This window comes from Microtus ochrogaster, chromosome 6, assembly GCF_000317375.1.
Source record: "Microtus ochrogaster isolate Prairie Vole_2 chromosome 6, MicOch1.0, whole genome shotgun sequence".
Lineage (NCBI taxonomy): Eukaryota > Metazoa > Chordata > Mammalia > Rodentia > Cricetidae > Microtus > Microtus ochrogaster.
In genome coordinates, this window is record NC_022013.1 from 25252422 (window position 1) to 25276024 (window position 23603).

At 53.5% G+C, this 23603-nt stretch overlaps 1 protein-coding gene across 2 annotated transcripts in view; it reads left to right on the forward strand.

The window, feature by feature from the left end:
* The window catches only part of Syt2 (synaptotagmin 2), a 105741-nt gene that overhangs the window by 59310 nt on the left and 22828 nt on the right, over nucleotides 1–23603 (forward strand). Inside the window, exon 1 of one of the 2 annotated variants that reach the window (XM_013346697.2) lies at nucleotides 2215–2631. The exons of the other annotated variant lie outside the window; for it this stretch is intronic. The gene's annotated coding sequence lies outside the window, so the exon portion shown is untranslated. Of the gene's footprint in view, nucleotides 1–2214; nucleotides 2632–23603 lie in introns of those variants that run through there. 2 annotated transcript variants of the gene reach the window in all.

Genomic DNA, 23603 nt, shown 5'->3' on the forward strand with positions numbered 1-23603 from the left:
GGGGGGGGGAGGGGCAGGAAACTGAGGCTAGCAGTGAGGGGGTAGGGCTGACATGGTGAGAGGGTGAGGGGAAAGAGGGTAGTGCCCAGCTCTGAGAGCGCAGCATGTGCCAAGGTCCTGCAACAGGGCAGAGCATGGCCCTTTCAGGTCCTACAGGGTAGTGTAGACAGCTGAGGACAGAGATGTGGGCAAGGGTAGAACCCGGTGAAACTGGAGAGTGGGAAGGGGGAGGCCCCTTGAGGCTCTGGGGCAGGAAACTTGCAGGAAGACCAAGATGGAGGACAATTGGATGGGGGAAGTATATGGGGAGAAGGGGGAGGGTATAGACCAAGATGGAGGACAATTGGGTGGGAGGAGTACCTGGAGAGGAGGGGGAGGATATAGAACAAGATGGAGGACAATTGGGTGGGAGGAGTACCTGGGGAGGAGGGGGAGGATATAGATACGTACTTAGCCCATGTGGACTAGGGAAAGATCAGCATCTAGAATCACAAGGCCCAGCCTTGGACCACCATGACTCCTTGGTTGAGTCACCCACATTTTGAGGGACATCTATTCCTGCCTCACTCTGAAGCTGCCAGTATGAGTTTGTAAAACAGTTTGTTCTTAGCACCCCTGTAGGGAAGGGAGCCAACTGTAGATGCCATTCTCAGAGGACACGCCCCCCCCAGCTCCCTGCCTGCAGATGACAACTCTTTCACATACCAACAGAATTCTGCTGTCCCTCCACCCTAGGAGGGCACAGGCACGTGGAGACAGCCTGTAAAGTAAACAGGTATTCAGCCTTACAGCTGGACGTCTCTGATTTAGACCCAATCGCACGGCAGCAGTTTTGAGTAAGCTCCAGGCATCTTTCATGTTACCCATTCCCACCATGCAGGTGTGGGTCCTCTACGGCAGGATGCTGTTGGGCACTCCTAGCTACAGGAAACCCTGTATTCTAACCTGAGAGCACCCCCTAGTACTCTGCATATTCTGACCTTGAACTCTGGATCCTCAGGTCATGCTTTTTTTCTGAAGAATGGCCACCTGGGAGCACCCTTCCCAGCATCCATGTGCAGCCCCTGCCAGGTGTCCAGACACATGTATGCTCTTGCCCAGGCATGCTGCCCAGAATCCCCCAGAGTTAGCTTTTCAGTAGCCTAGGGGCCTTCAGCAAGCAGCGCCATTCTAAAACAAGGTACTAGCCCCCACAAAGAGCAGCAATGCTGCAGGAGCCCGCAGTCGCTGGGCTAGGCGTGATGGCATACGGTCTTGGGGCTGGGGACAGGGAGAGGAAGAAGGGGTCGATGGTAGATTGGGAATTTCCCATCTCCCCCAGGTATGCCCTGGGAAACCCTGGAAAGCCTAAGCCAGTTCTCCCAGCACACATCCTGCTGCTGTTCCTGAACTTGTGCTACTTAGTGTCCTGAACAGGAGGGGAGGGGAACGCTGCGGCAGAAGGTGGAGCAAGCTGGACCAACGTGAGCAAGGGTGGGATGGTCTTGGTAAGCCTGAGTTGCCACTCGAGGGGTGGGCTCCTTAGGTTTTAGCAGCTGGCTGTGGGGGGGGGTGGGGGGTGGCAAGTGAGCGTGAGGCACAAGGCAAGACCAAAACACTAGGGAAGAGAGGGCACCCCAGTTCCAAGCCTCCCTGTCACTTCCTACTCTGTATCCCCAATCGGGGTTTGTGGAAGCCTTACCTAGCCCAAGAAGCAAGCAAGATTTGGGGAAAGCAGGGAGGGCTCCAGGAGACTACCCTTTCAAGGATAGCTTCTCTTCTTCCGCATTCCCCCTCCCCTAGTTACCTATGGAAAGCCCCCACCCCACCCCCACCCCACACCCTGTCCTGACTCCACCCTCTAGAGACCTGGTGCAGTGCCCCCTCGACTACACCCCCTCCTTCCCTCTCTTCGGTGTACGCCTTTTGTTCCCCCTCCCTTCTCTTTTTTCCCCCGGACTCAGGAAAACCTTGATCAGTGATCCCTGAAGCACGTCACTCCTCTCCCCTCTTCCCCGCAGTTCTGACAGGCGGGGGTCCCCTTCTCTCAGTCCCCTCCCCCAACCACTGTTCAGCACCGAGAAGCTTGGAAAAGCTTGTGGTGGCGGGGCGGGTGGGGAGTGTCGTAGGAGGGCACTGTGCGCGCGGGCAGCGGGGATTCTCCGCAGAGCCAGAGCTGGGGGAGCCCCATGCGGTTCCAGGATCTGAGCTGCCCGGCCTGCAACTTCTGAATGGCTGAGTGGGGTTAAACCCCTCTGCCCGGTGATTCTAGGCAGCATCTTTCCGGGATGGCCCCTTCTCTGCCACCCTCTGCATACTGTCCTGGCTGAAGAAAGGGGCGTGGGGGGTGCAGGTGCAGGTCCTTGCTCCCCAGGATCAGGATCGGGATCAGGATCGGGGATCGCCTCTGAGGGGCCGCACGCGCGTGTGCAGGCGGATGTGAGGCGCATCTCAATTGGCGGGCGGGGGAAGCGGATCAGGTTGTTACTACTGCAGAGCGCGCGCGAGCGAGAGAGCGAGGGATCGGGAGGAGAGCCGCAGCGCTGGCCGGCCGGCGCGGGAGTGGGAAGAGGGGACCTGGACTTCGGGGCGGTAGGCTCCCGCTGCCTTCAACCACCAGCCCACGCTGATCAGCTCCCGGAACGTCCCTGGGTAAGAGGGAGCCCAAGCAGGGCACCCTGCAAGGCCATCCCATGCCGCCCCGCAGTCCCAAGTGAGGCCACACCCAGGACACCAGCAGCTTCCCAGGGCCTGGTGCTAGACCCCTGATGCTGGGTCACCAAGTGAGACCATGACTTTCTGGGTTTGGCACTTGACTAAGGTATAAACTAAGTGCAAGACCAGCCCCTGGTGAGATCGGGCTCCGGAAATCCACTTGTTTGTCCCGGGGGAGATGTCCTGAATATCTTAGGAACCTCTCCACCTCGACCTGTTCTAGTGCTGTGCCTAGGATAGCGCATCTGTGCTGGGACAGGGAGCTCGCTAGGAAGCGAGGACACTCACAGCTTAGAAACCGTGGGAAGAAGTACCCTGGAGGGTGGATGAGTGGGTGTGCGGTGAGAAGCATGAGCAGGGCGTGGGGGACCCTGCTCGCCCCCTCCGCAATGAGGATGAATTGGAGGATCCCACGTGCGTGCGCGGTGGAGCTTTGGAGCCCCCTGGCGCAGAGCGGAGCGCAGTGGGGGGTGCTGGCACTCCGCAGAACACAGGACTCTCTGTCCTTTGCACCCCTTAAGGGCCTGATCTTTTCAGACCAGACTCTGCGGTCATGTTTTCTGCCCCGTTCTCTCCCCAGAACTTTTTCATCCTCCAACCAGTGTCGTGGCTTTGTGCATTGGAGGAATCAGTATTCTCAAGGATCCTGGCCGGCAGCCATGGACCTAGGAGAGGCCCAGGAGAAGGGGAGAGTGGGCAGCAGCGCTCTACTGGATTTGCTGTGTGACCTTGGACGAATGGTGGACCTCTGGGAGGCTCAGTAGGATGTAGGGGCTTGCGCACCACACAGGCAGGGGAACGATGCAGGGGAGAATGAGGAGGAAGGCGGTCTGGTGAACGAGCCCATGAGTACGCCTGCCGAGCTTCTGTGTCTGGGAATTCACTGCCTTGGATTCTTGGCCTCTGCAGAGAGCACTGTGCATGCACACTTGAGGAGGAGGGGGTGGCAGTGTGAAACTCTGAACTCAGAACCCCAGGGGGAGTCAGAAGGCTTCCATTCTGACCTGTTTGCTGACCTTGAGTAACTAACTCATTTACCATGCTGGGCCTTAGTCTTTTGATCTGGAATTGGGGATTTGGGGCATGTGAGAATCTGGGGTCTCTCCAAGCCTGACACCTGCTGTCCCAACCGAAGGGGAATAGGAAGCAGGCACAGAAGGCTGGCCTTTTAACCTTCCCAGTGGGTGGAGGCCTACAGCCTGTCCTCTTATCGCTGTTTCTCATAGTCTTCAGCCTGGGAGGAAGGCAGGCCCGAGTCAGCCCAGAACTGCGTACCCACCCTCTGCACAGGTATAGCCTTCCTGGAGAGAGGGTCCCTGGGGTGGATAGGCGCTTCAGAGGCTTCTCAAGGTCATGCTGCCTGCTCTGCTGTCCAGTCACCTCAAGAGTCCCCTGCTTAGGAAGCTCTCCAGTGTGAGATGTCACAGCCCACTGTCTAGCCTGGACTGCCTGCCTGTAGATCTCACTGAGGTTCTCGGGAAGAACCTGTTGGGACTTCAGCTGAAATGAGTCCCTAGCCTGTCACTGGGTCTCAGGTCCTGTAGCAAGACTCCTGGGTGAAAACAAGAGAGTTAGATTGAGTTCACAGGCTCTGCTTTCCAATTGTATGAGCCTATGTGTCCTTGGACAAACCTCTTCCCCACCTGCTTAGGAAGAAAGTCGAGCCAGAGAATGCCCCAGAACCCATCCATCTCCGAAGACTGTCTGGAGGTCAGGGTTGGTGCCTGAATACCAGAAGGGTGTTTGATGGGAGCAGATGGCTTCTGGAACTCCCAATGCATGGCTCCTCCCTGCTTCCTATCCCCAGAGATGCCTTGAGTCATACTCTAAGAAATAGGACCCCTTTCCCAGGCTCCGCCTCTGGAGCCCCCATTCTGCTGGCTACTACTCGGTGACCTTGAGTGAGTGCCTTTATATCTCTGCACTTCAGTGACATAGAGATAAAGGTGACAGGATTCTAGTGTTCCTATGGTGATTAAAGAAGAAACATGGGAAGTGCTTAATACAGTGTGGCTCCCAGCAGAGCCAAAGAGGCATGGCCATTATTCATTGTATCAGTCAAAGCCCTGGGCAAGCAGGCAGTGGGGCAGCTGGGAGCAGTGGCCGTGGGGGGCAGGGTGAGGGCTAGGGGAACTTGCAGTATGATCAACCCCAAGGAGCCCAAAGCTTCCCCAGGGTGTGGGAGCAGCTGTCCCAGTCCCTTCAGTCACCAGGCACTGTGCAGTAGGAGCTTCATGGGGAGGAGACCCTGACTTTACATTCACTTCCTTCACCTCAGTTCTGCCTTCCTCAGCCAGTGCCGCTTCTGGTCTCTCCTGTGCTTCTGACAGAACCATCGAGGAGTGAGCTAACTGATGGCTAGAGGGGCCAGGCTGGATGTCTTGAGAGCACAGAAAAGAGACCAGGAGGACTGCCAGCGTCCAGAGGCCACACTGGACTGTGCAGGCGTGATGCGAGGGGAGTGGAGGGGCAGGGTTTACCCCCCACACTTGTTGTGTGTGCTAACATTCTCTCTGGGTCTCAGCTTCCTGCTGTGAAGTGGAAGGCCAGCTAGGAGAATCAGTGCTGGTCTTGTTGGCTGTTGGGAGGTTTGTTGGGGTCATTCGGGCATCTAATATTCACGTCCCTTGGTGTCCATCTTGTGACTGAGCTAGGGAGAGATGATGACCATGTCCAGCGAGTCCTGATGGCTAAGATTAGAGGTTCCTTAGTAACTGTGGATTTAGGCCAGTTCTTTTATGTCTCTGAGCCTCATCTGTCTCATCTGTAAAATGGGGATCATGTTCCTTGCCTTTTAGGGTTCTTAAGAACACATGGGGATAATTTATGTAAAATTCGTGGAATCCTCTTGGAATTTAGGCATACCTACTGTTGCCATAGGCACTGCCTGGGGCTCTCGGTCATACAGAGGGAGATCAGAGTTCACTGTCCTGCAGCTGCAGCCGAACACAGGAATTCAAGAGTGTACTGTGGTTCCTCTGTCCTTGGGCTCTGCACCCTGGAGTGTGCCTGCCCTGGGCACAGGGCCTCTGGTGGGGAAACTCAGCCATGGGATGACTGGCCGAATGAGGCTGTCTGTAAGGAGAGAGGGGCAGCACCCTTCCATTCAAGGTTCCTGTGAGACAAGGCTGAGGAATGAAGTCTTGGAAGAAATGCAGATGGAGCCAGGGCGTTGCTGTGCGCTGGGGTTATTGGGTAAGGGGACGTCAGGATTGGGCACCCAGATGGGCCTGGGGGCCGTCTCCATTCATTCCTTTAGCTCTGATTGTGGGCACTGAGACGCAGAGGGAGAGCTCCTTGCCCAGTACCACACCAAGTGTTAGGACCGGCGGCGGAGCTGAGTCAGCACTTTGGGGCCCTCGCTCTCTCCTTCCATCTTCCTCCTTAAGCAGAAGACAGTTATTTTCCATTTCTTATAGCATCAGAGCATGAGGTACAGCGCTTTGATGGCAGGAAGGACAGCGGGTCCTGAGAAGGAACCTTCTTGTTGTCGATGAGACTGTTGAGTTCTTAGGAGAATACAGGGCTAGCACGAAGTTCCCCGGTGCCAGTCCAGATCTCCACAGGCACACCAGCCACCCCGTTCCTCCCCTCTCAATCTAGACATGCCGCCTGCAGCAGCAGGGCAGCCAGAACGTGAGAATAAGCCCACGTGGGCTTGGAAGTGGAGACAAAACAAAGGCCAAAGGACAGACATCTGATTCTAAGGCCGGCTCTGATTTCTTGACCCATCTGGGATGGCTGCTGCTGGGAGCTGCCAGCCTGCCAGCCTGCTCTGCCTCCCAGAGGAAGACCGCAGTCAGGGCTTTGCTCTTAGTTCCACCGCTGGCCAAGTGAAAGAAAGTCAATATTTGCCCAGCGGCAGAGGACAGCAGGACTCGGGTGGGGGCAGGGAGGGTAGCGTTGGGGACCCAGTCTTGCTTCCTATGGGCTCCCCATAGTGAACAACCCTTTGTGTGTCGGGGTGCACCCTGAGCTGGTCTGGTCTGGCCCACACGTCCTGGCAACCCTCTCCCCCTAATAGGTTCCCTTTATTGTAAGCAGATGCGTCCCCAGCTTCCGCCCCCTGGAGAGATGGGATTTGAGGCTTTTGTAGACAGACCTGGCAGCAGATGGCCCATTGAGCGGCCTGCAGAAGATACTGCAAAGGCGCAGAAAGGCAGGCTTCCTTATCTGGGTCCCCAAACCCAGGGATAGATGTGCGTGTCCTTGGCAGGTCAGGAGAGGCAGAGACGCCTTCTCTTTTGCCTTTGTCACGCCACCTTTGCGTGGTTTCCTCTCACAATCCTGCTCCATTTTCTCTGACCTGAAGTTGCAGAGGGGCCGGAAGAGGACCGGGTCATACCACCTCCCCCTGCTGAAATGACATTCTTGGACCCATGGCAGCTGCCAACTGTTTGAATGGCTTCTTTTGATTTACGTGGCTCTTGTCATAGCTATTTAACAAAGGGTGCATTTGGAGGCAGATGTGGTTTTTCTGCGCTAACAGGGCTCTTCTCCAGCGGGATGGTCTCTGTGAGGGATAAGGAAGGGCTTCAGCTGTGGGAATCCCCAGAAGTTAGTGAATCTGCAGGACTTGGGTGGGTACCCATGGGAGGTGGCTCAACTTGCCCACTTTCTGAGATCTGGCAGCATTGTTACCTGACCCTAGAATAACACTGGTCTCAGCCACCAGCCCCAGCAGGAGAGATCAAGAAGCCATCAATAGGAGTGTTGCTTCTATCAAAGCTGCCGCTTGCAGTGTGGTGGATGAAGTTGCCAACTCCAAGTGTGCCTTCAGCTCGGACTTGAGGGTAGCTGCCTGCCAGGGACAGATTACAGCCTGGCCCCTGACCTTTCCTTCCTCCCAGCACTAGCACACTTCCTGACTCCTGTGACTCCTGGAACCCACGGGATCTCTGGCCATCTTGAGTGTGGCTGGACCCAGTGGCCGACTGGTGTTAAGGCTAGGTATTTGGGTGGATGGCCGGTGTGCAAATTCCAGCTCCTCCAGTGTTTTGTCAGGGGGGCTTTGACTAAACTATTTTAATGTCCTAGTTTCCCTGTGTGTAAAAGTGGAAATAAAGTAGTTTGAAACCCATAGGAGTGATGTGAGGATTTACTGTATTAATATTTACCTAGATCCTGGACGATATTAGAGACGTGAAGATGACACTGTAAGATGCATCCGTGATCACTGTTGGGCGTTCCCTAAAACAGAAGAGAGCATGTTGAAGAGAAGGGCTCAGTGCTGGGAGTGGGTGAGGCAAGATGTGAGGGAATTTGATAGGAAGGATCGGAGTATGGCCGACCGCCCATGAGTGATTGTAGACAAACTACAGCTCTCCACTTACCTTGGATCTCAGTAGTGCCCTTCTTAATCTCAGTAGTGCCCTCTTAAAAACGCAATGAAGGAGGTCGGTCTTCCCACGTCTCCCCCAGTGTTCTGCGATGCATGACGGTCTGGCAGAGCCAGCAGGCCTGGCACACCCACAGGATGGCCTCTTCCTGCCTCCCTTCTGGACACATGCAGATGTCCTGACTGAGCCCCTGGCACCAGACCTCGTGGGCTGATCTCCCAGTGAGGCTGTTTGGCTTCTTGGGTGGCTTTGGCTGAATTTGGTTGCTCATTTTCTAGTTTTCATTTGTCCAGGGAAAGGCTTGGTGGTTTTGTGCTCAGAAGTGCCAAGACAAGGCACTGCCATGCTGCTGAGCCCTGATGGCAGAGCAGAGAGCAGGGCAGAGGTTCTCCCTTCAAGCCTGAATGCCCTGGCTGAGAGCCCTGGGCAGGCTGAGGTGAAGCCTTCCCCTCCCTGCCCTGCCAACAGCACAGGGTGGGCAGCTCAGGATCAAGACCTTGGTTCCACATCACATCCGGCATCTTTGCTGTTTGGAGAGTGCCTGTCCCTTTGCTTCCTGAGATGGGACAATTAGCCGACAGAATCTCTGACAGTATGAGATTGACGATTAGGCCACAGGCCTCTCATAGATCCCCTGCATTTACCAAAGACTGTGAGGTGACCAGGCTATCCACACCCAAAGCCAGCAACTCAGAGATGCCCACTGCCCCTTAATTCTTTACCTGGTCATGTGGGGTGACTGGCAGGCTGGAAGAGGGGAGTGAATTATTTCAGAACTACTCAGGGCCTTAGAAAGGACTCCTAGGGATCATTCCCCACATGTCTCCCAAATATAATCTCATCAAGAGCCCCAAATATGAAGTTGCCTGGCCAAGGTCACTTCTAAAGTCAACCGTGAACTCATGACTTGGAGTCAGCTGTGCCCCATTCCCCAAGTCTCACTAGATGAGATTTCAACATTGGCTAGTACTGTGGGGTTCTCCTCTGGTACTTGGCTCCTATGACCTTGAATCTCTCTATATCATCCTTACTTTAGTTGGATGTGTTTGGGCTAGATAACAGGTAGAATTTTTCTTGTAGCATCCTTGGTATAGGTAATAGAGGCTCCCTTACTACACACACACACACACACACAAGACAGTGTGTCTCCATATAGTCCAGATTGGTCTCAAGTTTACCATGTGCCCTAGACTAGTACTGAACTCACTATGGAGCCCGGGCTGGCTTCAGACTTGTGGTACTTCCCAGTGTCAGGATTAGAAGTGTGAGCTACCAAACCTGACTCTTCCTAGATGTTCAAGGGCAGATGTAGTCTTCCATGAATCTGGGCTGATTTTCCATAGGGAAACTTCAGAGATGAGCCCTGGACTTGAAGATTTATCGGACAGGGTCAGAGTGCCTGCTGTCATGACTGACAGCCTGAATTCCGTTCCTGGAACACATGGTGGGGAGGAGAGCCGACTCCAGCAAGCTGTCTTCTGACCACACATGCGCTGTGGTTTGTGCACCACCCCCATACACAAACATGAACACACAAATAAATAACTTTTTTCCAAGTGCTGATAACTTTTTTCAGGCCCTGAACCTAGCTTTGGGCTCGTGGCTTTGAGCCTCATTTCTGTTGTTTTCTTTAAAAAACAGTTGCCAGGTAGTGGTGGTGCACACTTTTAATCCTGGCACTTGAGAGGCAGAGGCAGGTGGATCTCTGTGAGGTAGAGGTCAGCCTGGTCTACAGAACGAGTTCCAGGATAGCCAAGGCTGCACAAAGAAACCCTGTGTCAATATATCAAAACAAAACAAACAAACAAAAGATTGATGTACTTCTCTGGCTTTGAACTTAGTAGGTAGCCAAGAATCCCTTGGATTTGTGCTCCCGAGTCTCTGCCTCCTGAGTGCTGAGAGCATAGGTGTGCTCTGTCTGCCCAGTTTTACATGGTGCTGGGGATAGGACTCCACCAGGTCCTGTGTATGCTAGGCCAACTGTCTACCCCCAGCCCCAGCCTATCTTCTGAGCCTCACTTCTAAAATGGGATTGGTGCTACTTATAGGAGTTTCTAAATACTTACCTCCTTTAAAAACAGCTTGATTGAGATGTTGTTCACATGCCAAAGCAACTTACCCATTTTAAAGTGCACACTTCAATGATTTACCTTCACCATACTCAATTTCAGAACATTTCTCTCCCCCCCCCCTCTGTCTGTCTGTCTCTCTCTCACACACACACACACACCAGAAACTTTCCATTGTTCCAGCCCTAACGGGCTCATAACTGGCTTTCTGTCTCTAACGTTGCCCCACAGGATCTTTACGTAAACTGAGTCACTCACTGTATGACAGTGCTCCAGTCCTCCCCTACACTGGGCAGGGCTTCCTTCCTCTCTCACGATAGCATCTAGATGTGGACAGGCATTGTGTTCATAGCGTCAGTTGACAGGCATTCGGCCTGACACTTCCCAGCTCGGGGACACCGAGATGCTATGAGCACTGGGGCAGAGGCTGTCGGGACAGTATTTTCATTTCTCTTGGCTACATACCTAGCGTTGGAATTGCTGTGTGCTCACTATTTACTTTTTAAAATAGACCTTTGATTATGTGTTTGTTTATTCGTGGGAGCACATGTCACGGTACTCATGTAGAGGTCAAAAGGCAACTCGCAGGAGTCGGTTCTTCCACCATGGGGGTTCTGGACTCAAAGGCAGTCATTAGGCCTGGCAGCAGGAACCTTACTTGGTGAGGCATCCTATTGGCCTGATGGATGGATTGATCAATTGATTGATTTAGAGTTGTGGAGACCAGGTTGGCCTTGAACTCACAGAGATCTGCTTCTCTCTTCCTCTTAAGTGTTAGAGTTAAAGGCACATTGATACCACATCTGGCTGAGATTTGCTTTATGTGTGTATATGTATTTGTGCATGTTTACATGTGTGCGTGATACCTGTGGAGGCCAGAAGAGGGTGTCAGATCCCCTCTAGCTGGAGTTACAGGTAATCAAGAGCTGATTGGTGTGGGTGCTGAAAGCCACAACTGTATCCTCAGGAGGATCAGCAAGCACTCCTAACCACTGAGCCATATTTCCAGTTCGAAGGATTTATTCTTAAGTGGTGTGTTTATATCCCAAGGACCTACTATGAGTATTCATGTGGACTAGCTCCTTAATCAACACAAGTGCTATAATTATCTTCATTTTTCCAAGAGGGGAAACTGAGGCATCATTTGCAAGACCTTCAGTTAACAGAGTCAGGATTTGGATGCTAGACTCTTACTTGCTGTGTGGGCAGAGTGAGGCGGAGTGGGAGAGCACTGATAGCTCTGGCCAGGCTACAGAAGGCGCCTCCATAACTCATGACTGAATCCTGGCATGGTGACCAGACACTCTCTGTTTTTCTTTCTGACCACAGTGTGGTTTTAAGAATTTATTTGACCCTCAGTTCAGTTCTCTTGGAAACATAAAGCATTCAGCATGGCATCCAATAAGAGGTAGGCATGTTGGAGAGCAGAGTATCATGGAGTCTGGTCCTGGCTCCCTTGAAGGTGGCCTGGCCTGGAAGGGAAGGGAGTTTCCATCTGTGTGCCTTGGTTTCCCCATTGTTCGGTGACAGCTAGAATAATCAGTGCTAAAGTCCTCTCAGTCCCCATGCTGTGTAAGCTTCATGCTCCCGGCAGCCCAGGTCTGGATATCTCAGCAGACCTCTTCAGCAGGATAACAAGCCCGGACCATGTGGAAGAGCTCGGAGCCTACCCTAAGCCTCCCTTCCATCACAGCCCTGACTTTAGGCAGGGACCTTCTGTGGCCAAATATTCTCTAGGAGTTCCTTCTGCCTATCCCTGCCCTGTCCCCTCTGTAGTGGCTGCAGTCACCTCCTGAGGCTGGCTCAGCCCCTGGTGTGTATTCACTAGAGGGATGGCTGAGTGTCATGGATGCCCAGCATGTGTCCTTTGCCCGGGATGTTCCTTGATATCGAGTCAGTGGTTCTGATCCCCAGGGCACCTTCCCCATCTCTTTCTTAGTGAAAGCATGGAGTGTATTCCGGGACATGTGTGTCCCCAATGCTCTGTACTCCGCACTCGCGCCAGCCGGCTCACCTCGTGTGTTTCAGTGGGACGTGCAGGGTGCTGCCGTTAACCCTGTGTGCTGGAGTGTGAAGGATCTCTATTTTATGGCTGAGGAAACAAGCTGAGGGCAGAGGAAGGACCTCTCCAAGGTCACCATGCTGGAAGGAGGCAAGGGGGGAGGATTTGAATGAAGGCCCTCTAGTGCTGATGCCTGTGGTACCAGACTGAGAGAGGTGGTGTTGAGGGGTCCTCAGGGGGATGCCCGGAAGGGCCAAGGGTGCCATCTTTGGGCAGCTGCACTCTGCATTCATCTAGAGTTCTTGTCTCTTTAACATTGAACAAAACAGTGGTCCATTAGACTATGTGAGTGTCTTCTTCTGAGCCATGGTCTCCCCTCCCTTTCCCTCAGTATTTTATTGTTTTGTTTGATTTTTTTTGTTTGTTTAAAACAGAGTCTCCTGTAGCCTAGGTTGATCTCAAATTCTGTGTAGCCCAGGCTAGCTTTGAGCTCCTGATTTTCCCACCTCCATTTTCCAAGTCCCGGGATAACAGGCGTTCACAGTCACACCAGGCTTACGTTTTTAGAGATAGTGTCTCATTATCTAGCCCAGGCTGGCCCTGAACTCACGATCCCCTTGCCTCTGCGTCCCCCAGTTTGCCTCACCACACTAGGCTTCAGGGCTGCAGGCCTCTACTGGGGGAGGACTTGGTGCTGACCAAGGGGCTCTCCGCATGCTTATGAGGCCTTCCCATGCTGCTCTGGCTTCTGGCGTGCTGAGTCGCAGCCCTGTCCCAGCTCCCCACCCCTACCCCGCTTCCTGCACATTTCACTATTTTTAAGCTCCGTGGGCTTTAATGAGCTGCGCAGCTACACACACATCTTCAGCAGTTACCTTGCGCTCTCTCTAGCAGCCTCGGAAGTTGCCTGGGCTCCTCACACCTGATAGCCCTGCCCTCTCTGAGGCTAGGGCCAGGCAGGTTCCACCTGGACCCAGCAATGGCATCTTGAGATCTGTCCTGCGGTGGTGGTCCCTCAGCTCTCCTGGGGGTGGCCTGCAGCTCTCGGACCCTCGAGAAAGGCTTTTTCTCCTTATGCTGTAGTCTGTCTTGTTTTTGTCCATCTTCCCCCATGTCAGCCTGTCCTGTAAGAGGACAGTGGAGCCCCCCCCCCCCAACATGCTGGCAGCTGCTTGCTTCTCTTTGAGGACAGCTGGGATCCCGAGGATCTGGGTGATGGAGCCTCGCTTGCAGCAAGGTCTGGGACAGTAATGTCAGAGATTGGAAGACTGTTGGGTAGAAAGGGAACCTTGATGCCATGCAGGCCAGTCCTATGTCTTCTGTCTGGGCACGCCCTTCATGACAGGGCACTTGTATCTCCAGAGCTTCTTCTGATGCCATCGCCGGATGGTGCTGACTGTGCAGAGATTCTTAACGTTGCTTCTAAATCAATGATCCCACACCAAAAAGAGGGGAGACATCCCCCGCAAGGAGTTCATCCACCTCCAGCCCTCACTGCTTTAGAGAAGTGGGTGGGCGGGGTCAGAGGAAGTGCCAATCATCTTTTACAAGGAGCAAGAGTCTGGTGTGTTGGTCAGGGCCAGAGTTACTCAGAGTCAGGGACCAATGTTGTAGAACTTTTGCTCAGCTTGGGCAGTGGGCCCCTGGGACGAGCTGAGATGGTGTTAGATGTCTTCTTGCCTCACATGAGGTCATCAGGTCTGCGACAGAAAAGCTAGCGATGTTGAGTTGTACCAGTGGTTTCAGCCAGGGGTCAGGTGACTGTGGCCCCCTAGGGCTCCAGAACACTGGAGCTGCTCCGTGCTTGGGGGGGGAGGCTTGGGAGAGCACTGGCTTGGAGGCCAGACTCAGTTTCACCCCGTAGCCTCGGCGTGTCATGCCTTCCAGCTTGGGGCTGTAAAATGTGCTGTATGGACCTCCCCAGGTGATGTGGGTGGATGTGAACACCCTGGGGTGTGCTCTGTAGGACAATGCCCTCAGTGGGTATGTGACAGGCCTTTTCCCTCTTTCCTGTGGGTGCCCCATGCCCCCCCCCCCCGCCTTTCTGGTGCAGGACAGGGAGCCTAGAGTGCTGGGCATACCTCTCCTAGTCAGAGAGGGCCCTAGCTTCTGCTCCCTTCCCTTGTACCCGGGTGATGCCCATATCACCCTGTCTGGGAGTGTTGGAGAGTGATCACTGAGGGGACTCAAGATGCTGTGTGACACTGGCCACCCGGCGTCCTGCGTTGTGTGTCCTGTCTGCTTTCCTTCCTCTTTTTAATTGCATTTTAACCCAGACACAGTAGGAACCCACACGGAGTTCATAACTTGAAGGGTCAAATGGAGGTGTAGTGGGCATGGTGGATGAGGTCACTGATGTTGAGATACATGGGGTGTCGGGGAGGATGGACTGTTCTTAGGCTTAGGCAAGGGAGAGGCTAGGGCCAGGGCGGAGGGAATTCCTCCTAAAGGATGGACTGGGTCAGCTGAGAGTGTGCTGACGGGAGGAGGGTTTCCTAGTGAGAGCTTGGCAACAAAGTCTGAATTTGTCTAGGGAAGTGTTTCTCAACCTGTGGGTTGCGATCCCTTAGGGGTGTTGAACAACCCTTTTGGAGGGTTTGCATAGGACCATCAGAAAACACAGATATTTACAAAATAGCTCATAACAGCAGCAAAATTATAGTTATGAAGTAGCAATGAAAATAATTTCATGGTTTGGGATCACCACAACATGAGGAACTGTATTAAGGGTCGCAGCATTAGGACGGCTGAGAACCACTGGTCTAGAAGGTACAACAGGGAACTGAGGCTACCCTAGGAGATGGTAGGCTGTTAGTAGATGCCCCCTGTGCTGGATCAGTGGCAATCATTCCTTGGAGGCCTGTTTCCAAAGGCCCCAGAACCTAATCTGGGCATGACATCCTGCTTCCCTTGCTATTTCTAAGCCCGCTAACTCCTGGAGGCAGGTTCTGTTCTGATGCCACTCAGCAGGTAGAAAGACAAGGCCCCAGAGAGGCTAAGCAACTGCTCTTGCTTGCATGTCTGGAAGGGGCTGAGCTTGAGCTTCACCCCAGCCCCCCAAGCCAGGGGCTAGCTTGTCCTGCTTGGTGGCATCTGCTCTTTACTTGACTTCTTTCCATCGGTTTGGATCCCACAGGATTCTGAGGTGGGGCTCTGCAGTATGCATCGTGCCCACACTGTTCGCTCTGCCAGCCTGTTGGTGTTCCGAGGCTCTGCTCCATCCCTCCCAGCCCTGTTTCCATATCCGTTCCAGCCCCAGGTCATGCAGGAGAAAGTTGGCTTCCGGGACTCTAATTATGCCCCCAGGACTTGGCATGACCCATTTTTGTTCCTGGATACTGTAAGCTGTCAGGGGTGCTGGCAGTAATGGGCATGTTTGTCTGGAGAGTGGCCGGCACTTCTTGGTCCTTGCTCCTGGCCAGTGTCTGGGAGGAGAATACACTCTTGGAACAAAGGGGCCAGATGGTTCTCCCAGGCTGACCCTTCTCTGCATGCCAGAGCCTCCATCACCCACCAGGATAGACTGAACTCCCCAGACTTACGACTTCTCATCCCCAGCCTGGCCTATTATTTAGGGGTGCAGCTCTCTTTATCATTTGGGAAAGGTGAGATGTTATAGGCACCTTCTTTTGGACTTTGCTTAGCCTTAGTTTCCCCTTCTGTAAGGTGGGAGTCATCGTAGCTCTGGTGGTGGCGAAGTGTGAGTGCTGCTGTGATGTCCCCTCAGTCCCTGTGATGTCCCCTCAGTTCCTATGATGTCCCCTCAGTCCCTGTGCCTCTAACTGGCACGCCTCCCCATGAGGCCAGCCTTCTCAGAGGGCCTTGGAGGCGTAGGTGGCTGAAGGAAAGCAGACCCCTTGGCTGGCTGTGCCAGGCCATCAGGGGTTCACGGTGGGGTCTTGGCTGTCTTCTCTGTCAAGCACCTGAAGTCACAGCGGCTCCACCGTTCCATAAAGGCCTGAGTTTGTCTTCTCCTTGGTGAGCTGTTTGGGTGCAGGGTTGGGCTTCCTTCAACTTGTATGGCTAGCTGTCAGCATAGGTCCTGGCATAGGACTGGGGGAGAAAGTGTGTCAGAGTTCAGAAAAAAGAACATACCCGACTCAGCTGCACACGGAAGGGTCAGTCTCCAGGCTGGAGGAGCTTGACATTGGTGAGCAAAGTTATTTCACGGCCCCCCTTGCCAGACTTGGAGGGTGTGCTGGCCAGGGTACTGCCCACCTCTCCCCTCAGGTGGCCTTTCTGGTTTCCTGGTGAGCCCTTCTTGATGAGACTCCACTCTTGGTTATCTGTTGCCAGGCCCAGCTACGAGGCTATTTTTGGGGCAGAGTTTGGATGGGGTGGGAAAACACAGGGAGAAACAAGCCATTTCCTCCTCAACAGCCTTTGTGGGCTGCGGGGAGCTGGGCAGTGTGCATAGGCAGCTGACACCAGGCAGAAGTGGGCACTCTCTGGGAAAGGAATGTGCAGAGCTGGGGTAGAAGGCTCTGGGTCTCAGGATCCCGCCCACTCACCCACCCACCCGTGTAGTAGTCCTGACTTTCTTGAATGGAGCATGGGCCTGTGGTCAGAGCTCAGCTCTGGCTGTCCCATGGGTAGGGAAAGCAGCCTTGGCTATTATTCTACAGCCCACGTGCTATTTGTGTCTGGGGATGGAAGTGTCCCTCATTCTGGTCAGGTCTTCGAGGCTTCGGGATCTTGGACGATTCAGAGCACTTTCCAAGAGCAGTCAGACGATAGCCTCATGCCCCAGCACAGGGCCTTTAGCTGTGACCGCAGCTTCCTGGGTAAGCGGTGAGTCTGAAACCCAGCTGTCCCTTCCCCGGGGCTGTTCACGCCTCACATATGGCTGCAGTGCACACTCATGTGCCTGTGAAGACATGCTCACACCCGTGTTTATGCTCAAGCTCCTCATGTCCACATGTGTGTGGACACACACGGGGTTTCTATAACCTGTGTACCCTCCATGGGCCTGCAAGATGGAGCCAGCACCTCTCCTAGCTGAGGTCGAAGACACCCTGGTGCCGGTCAGGCTCCATTATTTGGCTAGCATAGCCACCTTCTGCAGCCTCCCTCCTGCTTCCGTTCCTTCTTCCCTGAGCAGGAGCCTTTCCCAGGCCAGCAGTCTGACTTCTGGACAGACAGCAGGGGGCACCACTGGCTTGATCAACCAGCTCAAGCTGGAAGCAGGGAAGGAGGCCTTGCTAGTGTGCCTGTCACCCAGCCACAGTCTCTGCTCCTGAGGCTGTTTTCTCTACTCACACATTGGTAGCCCCCAGTAGACATACCCATTACACCCCAATAAATCCACCCTGTCCCTACATCTGCTATACACAACACACCCATCATCCCACATATCTTTCCGATCTTCCCTGGCTCATGGGCCCTTCATAGCCCGCCACCACGTACCCCTACCCATCACGTGCACCATACAGCCCTCGAACACCTCCATATACCATACCGTGTATACTCCACTTACCACACAGCACGTCACATCCTGTACATACGCGTACACTCCCACCCCATACATCTTACCTGTCTCTCCTCTACTCCATGCCCTACCCCCTTACTATGTGCACTGTGCTTTCTGCTGTACGCTATACTTCATAGTCTGTCACCTGCACTACACACCTAGCCATATGTCCACTATGTCTGGTATGTACCACCTGCTGTATACCTCACGCCCTTGCTACTCACAACCCTACCCACTACACACACCACACATCACAGTCTTTCCATCTTCCCACGCCTCAACACACACTCAATGTATAGCACACACTCCTACCCCCTCATTACATGCCGCAGATTCACATCACCCGCTCTTCACATCTTACGTTCCCTATCCACAGACCTGCACATCACACATAACAGTGTGCACACACCGCACACCCTTCTGAAAGCCTTCTCCCTCATCCCAAAGCTCTAAGACCAGAGGTGCTCAGCAGAGTGCTTGCTCGGCACCTGTGCTGCCTGGGCAGAGAGGAGCATCCGTTCTCAAATGAAGACATCGCTGGTGTGAAGGGCAGCAGGGCAGTTGGAAGGCACAGTGTGCTCTTCATGCGTGGCAGAAGTTGCGTCTCTGCCTATCTGTCTGTCCTCTGGGCAATCTTGTCCCCAGCCATGCTTCCTTGGATTATGACCAGGGCAGAGTGTCACTGTCCTGTTCTTCTCCCTTCCTCTGTAATGTGTCCATACCAAGGTCCCCAAGGCACCATAACCAGTGCCCCATGGCATGGTCCCTCCCACTAACTCTCTAGCTGGTCCCCAGCTTCCACCTGTCTTCACTTAGCACCTATGTGGGCATCCTGCCCTTCTGTCCTCCTTCCAAGTGTCGTGATGCCCAGACAGCAGCAGACCTTTCCTCCTCAGAGAGCTGCCTGCAGGTGAGGGATTGGGGCCCTCTGGAGCCCTGAGGCAACTTCTAGGACTGGAGGCGATGGGGGTGCAGGTGACCTGGTTGACCAAGTGGTTCAGCTACTTTAGTTCCTTGGCTGACAAGGTCAAGGAGGCCTCATTCCTGTCCTCAAAGTGGTGGCTTTTCTACTCTGTCTGATCAAGCCAAGGTCCTGGCTGGAGGGATAGAGGGGAGAGATGCAGAGGGTCCTGCCTGGTGGGTCACCCAGCCTTGAACCCTGATGGTTAGTCTGGGGTACAGAAGGAATTGGCAGGGCTTGGTGGGCTGTGGAAGGGGTAGGCAGGAGGAGGGAGTCCAGAGGTGGCCATGCAGGCACTGTCACCTGTGTGATGTATCTGTGGGTGAATGTTTTGGCTTCAGTTTGGGTGCTGCCAGAAGGCAGGCTTTGTCACACAAGGTCTGAGAGGCTCCTGGGTGCTCAGACCCTGTGTATATGTGTGTGTGTGTGTGTGTGTGTGTGAGAGAGAGAGAGAGAGAGAGAGAGAGACAGAGAGACAGAGAGATAGAGACAGAGAGATAGAGACAGAGAGAGAAAGACAGAAAGACAGACAGAGACAGAGAGACAGAGACACAGAGAGAGACAGAGAGAGAGAGATAGAGACAGAGAGAGACAGAGACAGAGATTTAAACCTGGGCATGGGTTGAGAGCTCTGAGCCTGATTACCACAGCTGCCCTTACATAGCAGGGCAGGGTGGCTAAACTTCACTTAGGGCTGTGCAAGGGCTAAGGCCCAGGGAGGCTGACAGCCTTGCCCAAGGTCACACACTGCAGTTGAACAGGCGGGGAGCTCAGTCCCAGCCTTCAGGTTTTGAGCCTCAGCCTGCAGCCTTGGCTTCCGGCCGTCTCTCAGGTGGCCTGGGATTTACTGATCTCAGCCTAGATGTAAAAGAAGGAAACCACCGTTGCTGCAGCAGGAGAGACTGAAGTCAAACTCTGGGTTCCCCTGCCACATTCTTAGGACCCTGGGGCAGGCAGCTTCCCCAAGAACAGACCCTGTTTCTGCGGGTGAGGTGTGGCAAACCCTGCACTGAGGCAGAAGTACCTGTGAACTGACCCAGGAGGGTGTCCAGGCAGCCGTGCATGAGCAACTCAAAAGAAATGGGCGATTTATTTTCGGTGTGTGCTAGAAAATTAACTCATTAAAACTTTATTCTCTGCCCCCTGGCATCCATTGTAGGAATGGGCGCTTTGGCGCAAACATAAAGTTGTGGATTTATCCTTGACTATCGATTGCTTCAGCCCGGCGTCAGGGACAGTCAGCCTTCTGGCTCGCCCATTACCTCGTCAGTGCTTTGGCTTCTGCAAACACAGAGCTGGGATAGATTAAACAGGCTGAATCTAGTCGCTTTCTCTTATCTTTTTAAATCGAGGCTAGGGCTGAGTGGATAATCAGCAGAAGTCCATAGTCCCCAAATCGTATTTAACTGTAGAGGGGACAGTTGTGGGCGTGTGTGCGTACACTGGTGCTTTCAACTAGGGTAGGATGGCAGACCAGCCTGCTATTTTGGAGGCAGATGGAAGGAGGGTTCTGTGAGCCCCCATGCTGGAGGGCAGGGAGGGACTCTAGGGCATAAACCTACTGGCCTTTGCTTACATAGAAACCCAGTGTCCAAGTGTAATCCCCTAGCCCCCTGGGACAGAGGACATTGGGGTAAAGTTGCAATGTAAATTGCTAGGCAGTGGTACAGCCTGCTGGTCAGGCCCTGGGATACCAAAGGCCACGTGCATGCCAGCCAGTCTCCAGGGCCACAATGGGGACCATGCCTAGAGGACCAGCCCCAACCTATTTACTTAGACATCCACTTCCTTGGTCTTCCCTCTACAGGCCCTGACTCCAGGCCCCGTTGGCAGGGCACCTCAGCCGGGTTCCTCGGGAGCAGCCTCTGACTCCTCTGCCTAATGGCACCATTTCATGCTTCCCTAGTCCTGTGATGCCAGCCAGGCAGGAGCTCCTCTGGTCTGGGAGCACCTGGAGTGTGGTTCATTTATCATCTTCGAACCTTCAGCTGGCTGCCTTCTGGCCACTGCTGGGCCACAGCAGCCCTGCGACCCAGAATGTGCCCAAGCGGGAGGATGCAGTTGTAGGCAGGGTGGAGGTAGCAGTTAGGACTGAGGGTCCAGAGACAGACTCTGCTGTCAATCACCCGTGGGACTTGACCCAGGCACTTCCCTATTCAGACCTCCTTTTCCTGTGGCCGCCTTGAGACTGCAGGCAGGATCCGTAGATCTGTGGGAGTGGAGGACACCCGCCTTGTCCCTTATCTAATGACAGAGGACCGTAGCTTTCTGAAGTGCCGTAGGACTGGTTGGTGAGCCGCCCACACTGAGATATTCGAAGACAGCAAATGTGGGCCTCGTGGGTGGAATAGCCACCACCCAGTCCTTGTCACTTACTTAGTGAGCACCTACAAACTCCCTGCACTTGTGAAAGTGTCACTGGGAAGCAGGTGGTGGAAACAAAGTCTGGGAAGAGGAGCCTGAGGTGTCATGGTTGGGCAGAGGTGCTGCTTTAAATGTAGTCATCTGTGCTGACCTTTGCTTCTGAGGACGGGAGCTGTGTGGATGGAGGCAGGAGAGGGTGTTTGGAACGGCAGCTGTAAGGCCCGAGGCAGTATCGGCATGTTTGGGATATGCAGGGAACCTGGTGTGGCTGGAAGGAGAGCTGGGAGACCTCCAGGAGTGTTGTTTGCTTTTTATTCTTTGACTCTTTTTGGGGCCCACCACCCAGCTCCCAAACACACAGAGATTTGTTATTACTTATAAATGCCAGGCCTTAACTTGGCTTATTTCTAGCGAATTTTTAAAAAAAAATTATCTCGACTAGCTTTTGCTTCTGGTCTTTTTCCTTTTCTTCTTTCTGTAACCTTGCTTCCACTCTTACTCCATGCTGGCTGGGTGACTGCATGGCCCCTAGCATCCTCCTCTCCTCATGCTCTCTTTCCTTGATCTCTCTTCCCAGATTTTTCCTCCTCTTTATTCTCTCTGCCTTGCCTAGTCTTTCTCCTGCCTTGCTATTGGCCAGTCAGCTCCTTATTAGACAATCAGGTGTTTTAGACAGGCACAGTAACACAGCTCCACAGAGTTAAACAAATGTAACATAAAGGAATGCAACACATCTTTGCATCATTACACAAATGTTCCACAGCATAAATGCAAATGTAACACATCTTAAAATAATATTCTACAGCACAGGAGAGAGAGGGGTGAGGGCCGGTCCTGGCACATGGCCCCAAAGGCTATCATGAGGCGATGTATAATCATAATACAAACAAAAAGCTAGCTGGGCATTAGCGATGCTTGCTTGGAATCCCAGCCCTTGAGAGATTGAGGCAAGAGGATTGCCAGGTGGCTGCCGTCCTGGGACTATTGTGAGAGCTGAGACCCTGCCTCAAAACAACAGCAAAATGGCACTGTGGGGTTTTATGTTTTCATCACTGCTCTGCCCGCTGGGTAGAAAACAGACCAGGAGACGGACTGTTCTTCCAGAGGACCCAGGTTCAATTCCCAACATTCACATGGCAGCTCACACCTGTCTGTAACTCTACTTCTATGGGACCCAACACCCTCACACAGACATACATGTAGGCAAAACACCAATGTACATAAAATAAAATTTTGTCAGATGGTGGTGGTGGTGCACACCTTTAATCTTAGCACTTGGTGGCAGAGGCAGGTGGATCTCAGTGAGTTCAAGGCCAGCCTGTTCTACAAAGTGAGTTCCAGGACAGCCAAGAACTCTTTGGGCAATACTAGTCTTCTGTTTCTCTAGTGCCAGCTTCTGTGCTGATCGGAGCGCCTCCTGGCTCCTGCCAGCCCTCAGGTGGCCATGGTTTTCTGCTCTTGCATTTCTTTGGGGTGAGTCTTCAGTTTCCCCATCTCATCATCTATCTGTCATCCCCTTTATCTGAGGAACCCTGTCTCAGAAAACATAACAAACAGACAGACAGATGGGGGGGGGGTACAAGGGACAATATTGCCTCCAGGGGCAGGGTGGGGAGGGAGTAAGGACTTCTGCCTCCCTTCTCTCCACTGTGAAAGTGATGAAGGGGGTGACATCTAGGAGACAGGGGTAATTGGTCACTTTAGGGTGGGGCTGCTGAAGTCATACAAGTCTCTGCTGTAGTATGTGGGAATCTAGAGCCACGGGCAGGTGGACTCACATAGATGAGCAGGAGGCTCTGTTTTGGACCATTGGGCCTGGTGTGTGGTGTCCTCAGCATCAACCCCACACTGAGTGTCATGGCTGTTTCCTGTGTTCAGACTGGTACCTGGGAAAGAAACTCCCCTGAAGGCGTAAGTCACAAACAATGCCACAGCAGTTTGGAATTATGATTAATAGGGTAGTATTTATTTAAAGGGGAAAAAACTTACAGATCACCGTCAGCCCTCTGCGCAACCAGGAAGGGAGTCTAGTCGCTGGCCGAGCAGGAAGTGAAGAGAGAGAAGGAAGTGGCCGCTTTTTTAAAGGGAGAGAGACCACGCCCCAATGGGCTGGTATCTCAGCGGCTATAGGCTGGAGGAGCGGAAGGACCTCCTGCAACACTCCCCCAGGGTACAGGTCTGACTCCAGAGCCTGGGCCTGAGGCAGGAGAGGGAGGGAGGGAGAGTGGGTGGATCTCATAACCACCAGGCCTCAGTTTCCTCTAATCTGTCATAACCACCAGGCCTCAGTTTCCTCTAATCTGTCACTGGGTGGTGTCCCTGGATTTGGCTGATGTCTTCTAGAACAGTCAATATATTTCCATAGCTGTGGATTCTGCATGTCTCGGTGCCTTGGTGACGTGGGAAGGCCGCTGCCACGGGCTTCAGGGTTGCCTATGGATGACATGACCCAGTGACCTAAAAGCCTACCTAGCTCAGTCACGCAGTCACGTATTCATTGGCAGCATCTTTCCCAGTTTCCCTCTGTGGCAGGACCCAGTTCTCCCCCCCTCACCCTCCCTGGGAACTGCAGAGTGGGTGATTTCCCTCCTGTGGCCCGGGCATCTTCTGCTGTCTTCAGCTGTTCTAGTCCCCTTTCTGTTGCTGTGGGAAGACACGCTGACCAAAAGTGGGGAAGAAAAGGGTTATTTCTTCCCTTCCTGGT